Source organism: Mobula hypostoma, chromosome 7, assembly GCF_963921235.1.
Source record: "Mobula hypostoma chromosome 7, sMobHyp1.1, whole genome shotgun sequence".
NCBI classification, from domain to species: Eukaryota; Metazoa; Chordata; class Chondrichthyes; order Myliobatiformes; family Myliobatidae; genus Mobula; species Mobula hypostoma.
The window spans coordinates 131,450,352-131,456,351 of record NC_086103.1 but is presented as its reverse complement, the minus strand read 5'-3'; positions in this window follow the sequence as shown (position 1 = coordinate 131,456,351).

The following is a 6,000-nucleotide window of genomic DNA, read 5'->3' as shown; positions in this document are numbered from 1 at the left end:
CGAGAGGACATGGCTTTAGGGTGAAAGGGAAAAGATTTAGGGGGAGCTTCTTCACTCAGAGAGTGGTGGGAGTGTGGAATGAGCTGCCATCTGACGTGGTAAATGCAGGCTCACTCTTAAGTTTTAAGAACAAATTGGATAGATGCATGGATGGGAGAGGTCTGGAGGGTTATGGACTGGGTGCAGGTCAGTGGGACTGGCAGAATAAAGTTTTGGCACAGACTAGAAGGGCTGAATGGCCTGTTTTCTGTGCTGTAATGTTCTATGGTTCTATTCATGATAAAAGATCCCACTTGATGGTAGCACACTGAGCAGCATACACATTGTGTTCCTCCACCAGCAATCATTGTAGCTTTGTTATGTACCCCTACAGAACTGATTGTAATTACTCATCATGGCTACTCTGATTTTACTTTCTAACCTGTGACCACTACACAGTGGAGGGTTAAACACATGGAAAACACTACCAGCAGTGTCAAACAGTATTCTTCATCAGAAGTACAATGCATCACTAGTCCTTCATCATCACTGGATCTGAACCCTAGACTCCCTGCCCAACAACAGTGTGGAGGTCTCTTCACAAGAAGGACAGCAGAAGTTCAAGAGGGCACCTTACTGCCACCTTCTAAATGCTATCCTTAACAATAACACATTCACCTCCACCATTAGTCAAATAAAACAGAGACAGCAAAGGCTGGTTATGTATTTAAACACTTGACAGATAGGAATCCGTAGAGATTTACAAGGGTCCTGAAAAAGAAAAAAAACAACAGAATGTTGGTGAGATAAATAAACTGAACATTCAATGTATAGGTTTGCTGTATTGTTTTTGTTTGAATATTTGCCTTGGTTAACAGAGGGAGATGAATGAAAGCTGTAGATCAGAAAGAGTTATGACTGCAGGTATTGAAAGCACCTTTGGTAAATCTCAGATGGTTATGAGGTTCAGTGTGCTGAAACCCACTCTAATGAAAGGTCTGTAAGCAGATATGATAACTTTACTTCCCTTTTCACAGATGCTGCCTGAATTTTTGTTTTTCAAGCACTTTGTGACTTTATATTTTTGTATTAATGTTTTCACAGGTCTTTATCTTCACACTATATTTCACTCACTATAACTGAGTGAAGTTCTTGGAGCTTTGGTCAAAATGCATACAGGGATATTGGAGTTATGTTTCACAAAGTTACCCACAGTAATTTGATCAGGAGGTTATATAGCAGACAGGGTTTGTGGACCATAAAGCCATAAATTGAAGAGAAGTGGAAAACCCCCAGCATGTCATTAGAGAAGCAAAGTCTCCGCAAACATACAAGCTCAGACAAGTAAGACATAGATGGAGTTTAAACATGTCCATTCTTCTTGCAGTATTTAACCATCTGTAAATCTGTAATATTCACTGTGTAATCACAAACAAAAGATCTACCGTATATGGTGGCATGCAAAAGTTGGGCACCCCGGTCAAAATTTCTGTTACTGTGAATAGTTAAGTCAGTAGAAGATGAACTGATCTCCAAAAGTCTTAAAGTTAAAGATGAAACATTCTTTTCAGCATCTTAAGCAAGATTAGTGTGTTATTTTTGTTGCGTACAATTTTAGAGTGAAAAGAAAGGAACACCATGCAAAATTTTGGGCACCCCAAGAGATTTGAGCTCTCAGATAACTTTTACCAAGGTCTTAAACCTTAATTAGCTTGTTAGGGCTATGGCTTGTGCACAGTCATCATTAGGAAAGGCCAGGTGATGCTAATTTCAAAGCTTTATAAATACCCTGACTCCTCAAACCTTGTCCCAACAATTAGCAGCCATGGTCTCTTCTACGTAGCTGCCTAGCACTCTGAAAATTGAAATAAATGATGCTCACAAAGCAGGAGAAAGGTATAAGAAGATAGCGAAGTGTTTTCAGGTAGCTGTTTCCTCAGTTCATAATGTAATTAAGAAATGACAGTTAACAGGAATGGTGAAGGTCAAGTTGAGGTCTGGAAGACCAAGAAAACTTTCTGAGAAAACTGCTCGTAGGATTGCTAGAATGGCAAATCAAAACTCCCGTTTGACTGCAAAGGACCTTCAGGAAGATTTAGCAGACTCTGGAGTGGTGGTGCACTGTTCCACTGTGCAGCATGTCGCACAGTAGAACAAATATGACCTTCATGGAAGAGTCATCAGAAGAAACCTTTTCCTGCATCCTCACCACAAAATTCAGCATCAGAAGTTTGCAGAGGAACATCTAAACAAGTCTGATGCATTTTGGAAACAAGTCCTGTGGACTGATGAAGTTAAAATAGAACTTTTTGGCTGCAATGAGCAAAGGTTAGTTTGGAGAAAAAAAAGAGTGCAGAATATCATGAAAAGAACCCCTCTCCAACTGTTAAGCATGGGGGTGGATTGATCATGCTTTGGGCTTGTGTTGCAGCCAGTGATACGGGGAACATTTCACTGGCAGAGGGAAGAATGAATTCAATTAAATACCAGCAAATTCTGGAAGCAAACATCACACTGTCTGTAAAAAAGCTGAAGATGAAAAGAGGATGGCTTCTACAACAGGATAATGTTCCTAAACACTCCTCAAAATCCACAATGGACTACCTCAAGAGGGGCAAGCTGAAGGTTTTGCCATGGCCCTCACAGTCCCCAAACTTAAACATCATCGAAAATCTGTAGATAGACCTCAAAAGAGCAGTGCATGCAAGACAGCCCAAGAATCTCACAGAACTAGAAGCCTTTTGCAAGGAAGAATGGACGAAAATCCCCTAAACAAGAATTGAAGGCCTCTTAGCTGGCTACAGAAAGCGTTTACAAGCTGTGATACTTGCCAAAGGGGGTGTTACTAAGTACTGACCATGCAGGGTGCCCAAACTTTTGCTTCAGGCCTTTTTCCTTTTTTCCCATTTTGAAACTGTAAACGATGGAAATAAAAAAGTAATGTTGCTTAAAATATTGAGGAAATGTGTCATCTTTAACTTTATGCCTTTTGGAAATCAGGTCGTCTTTTACTCGCTTAGCTATTCACAGTAACAGAAATTTTGACCAGGGGTGCCCAAACTTTTGCATACCACTGTATATCTAAGTGCAGTACTTCAAACCATTGGAAAAGTTGATGGATGGAAACTACTAAGTTTTAAGAAAAAAGGAAGAGTAATTCAGCAAGCAAAGCTGTAACAATACTGGAACCCACCTGTGTGTATGGAAGAGTTGTCCTTTGATAAATGGCATTTTATTTCCAAGTGTGATTAGTTTGTTTCAACAATTGAGAAGAAGGCAGAGGAGTTTTGAGTTTTGAAATTTGATCTTTCACATCTAAATTTTAAGCACGTTGTGAATATGTAAGTCATCAAATAGAGAACACAGATACCCAGCAAGAAAGAGGGCCAAAACCAGAAACATATCTTTGTTTAAAGCAGGATGTGAAAGGCAAGTACAACACTTAGTGTTAGGTAAAAGAGAAAGATGTAATTACAGTCGTTTCTGGATAGCAAAATTACACCTTTAAAATAAGTCTTTTCTGCCACATGGATTTAGCAAGAGTGAGCCAGTTGCCTGAAGCTAAGACTTATCAGATCATCAGCAGATTGACCTCTGAGATGATGGTGAGCACTTGGATGTCAGCTCTTAGCATCGGGGGCTTGAGAGAATGGGAGGGTTGTAACAATATCAGCTGGCACATTAAGATTTAGCTTGTCCTCTCAAACATTAGTCAAGAATCTTTACTGCAAAATGTGGAATTTTGGTCTTGTATTACTTATTTATTCCCTAATCAGGACTTCTATGTAAATAGCAATAATTGAAATACTGACTCATTATAAATTTAGCCAGGCAAGTGTAACCCTCGGTTCGCCTAGAGGCTTAATCTAGAGGATGATAGCCCCCAGCCCAGCCAAACTTAAGAAATCTTGTTTGGGTGGATGCTGCGCGATGTGTCCCCTGTTACAAATCAGTACCACAAAATAACAAACAATACAGAATATGCGATTAAATGACTGAGCTTTATAATTCTTAATGTCTCTATATGGTTAGTAGAGAAACAAAAAGGAAAAGGGTCCATTCTCATGAAACAGTCTAATGTGCAAACATTGAAGCTCACGGTTTCGTCCCTTTGTTCCCGTTGACCTCCGAGCATAGTTGACCCTCGGACCCTCAGACCCTCGCTCCTCAGTCCACTCCGTCCGGCGGTCTACCGACTCTCTCCATTCATGTCCTCTCTCTTCATTGCTTCCCAACAAAAGACCGCAAAATCCCTGCTCCCAGACACACAAGAAAGAACAACATCCCGCTCATTGGCTAACATACCCCATTATCTCTAGTCATAATCCAAACATTGTTGCTAGAGAGAAACCATTACCTTAGCAGTGGAACATTACTGACAGGCCATTATATTAGCAGTGAAACCTTACAGCGTGTTACATAAGTACCAGTCTTATAGCACACTATGTCACTGTAGTGGAACTTTGACCTTTTAATTTAGATCCCTCACCTGCCACTAAGCCAAAACATACATGTTGTGAAGGTTGTGTGTAGTTTTGGACTCTGCATTATAGAAAGAACATCAAAATTATGGATGCCTTTACAATATAATTGATCTAGGAATGCAAAGCTGGAGATATTTTGAATATTTCCATTAGAACAAGGAAAGTTATGAGAAAATTTAATAAATTACAAATTATGTTTCAAAGCAAAGACAATACAATGCGAGTTTGTACATTGAATGATAAAGGTGGTTTTCAATTCGGTGGAATCATTAAGAAGGTAAGGAGAGAGAAATGGCAGGACATTGGATGCATTGACAGAGTGTATCTTGGAAGTAGTGACCTCTGGAATCTTTAAAAGGAAGGTGGATGAATATTCAAAGCTGAGGTTGGAATAAGGATATAGACAAGATGAGAAAAAAGCAAGGCAATGGCATTAGATTTGGATTATACCACTAAATTGTTGGCATCAGCATGCTGGGCTGAATAACATCCTTACCATAGTGCCACTGGAGGCACTGCTTATTTCTGTTTCACTAGCCACGCAGATTGTGGTCACATTTTTTTCATTAGAATTTTCAGTTAGGGGCCTGCCACTCTCTGCTGCTTTCTGCAAGATTGGACACATTTGTGATCCCCTACTGTCCTTTCTATCAGAACCCTGCGAACCCAATCTGCCATGATAATGATGGACTGATTGCACTGTCCCTTCTCTCTCACTGCACCTTGCCACAGTCTAATGTAGAGTAAGGACACAAAGGAGTAGTTGTAAAATATATCATTAACACTGTCCTGTAGGAAATGAAAAGCTGCCAATGAGATAATTTTATCTATTTTATTTGCCTGATGGACTTTGTCATTCACTGCTGGCCCATTGTTTAAAGAATGAACCTCGTATTAGCTTTCTACTTCATAAGACTTTCTCATCTTACAGGAAGAATTTACTGGCTAGCTTCAAGGATACTGGAAATATATTCTCTCCAGCTATTAATGCAAACTCAGCTGGGTTTTATATCTACAAAGTGCAACTTATTCTACATTTTCGGTGGTAATTACATAAGAAATCATGTATACTGAGAATTGCCAACTGATAATTACTCTTGTGTTGTTTTTGTCCTGACGAAAATAAAGTGCCATTTTTTTAAAGTATGTTTTGCCTTTTCAGGAAATAATCGACACACTGTTTGATGAGTGAGCAAGAGATTTTTGAAAGTCAGATCTTTGTTGTATTAATGCTTCTTTCATCTATTTGCTTATGAAGATAAATATTCAAACACAGGAGATTATGGCTTCAAATTCCAGCAGCAATTTATGTGAGGCATACTGATAAGAGAAAACATTTTTTTAAACTGGTGTGCAGATATCTTGCAGACCTCAGGTACTGCTTGACTCGTATGTTGGTGCATTTTTACCTTGTTTTAGCTGTGCTGAAGGTTGTAATGAGAAATTACTCCATATAAAAGCAAAAAAAAAATCTAATAAGGAGGTGGAGATTATTAACAATGTCTGTACTTTGTAGATTAAGTATTTTAATACACTT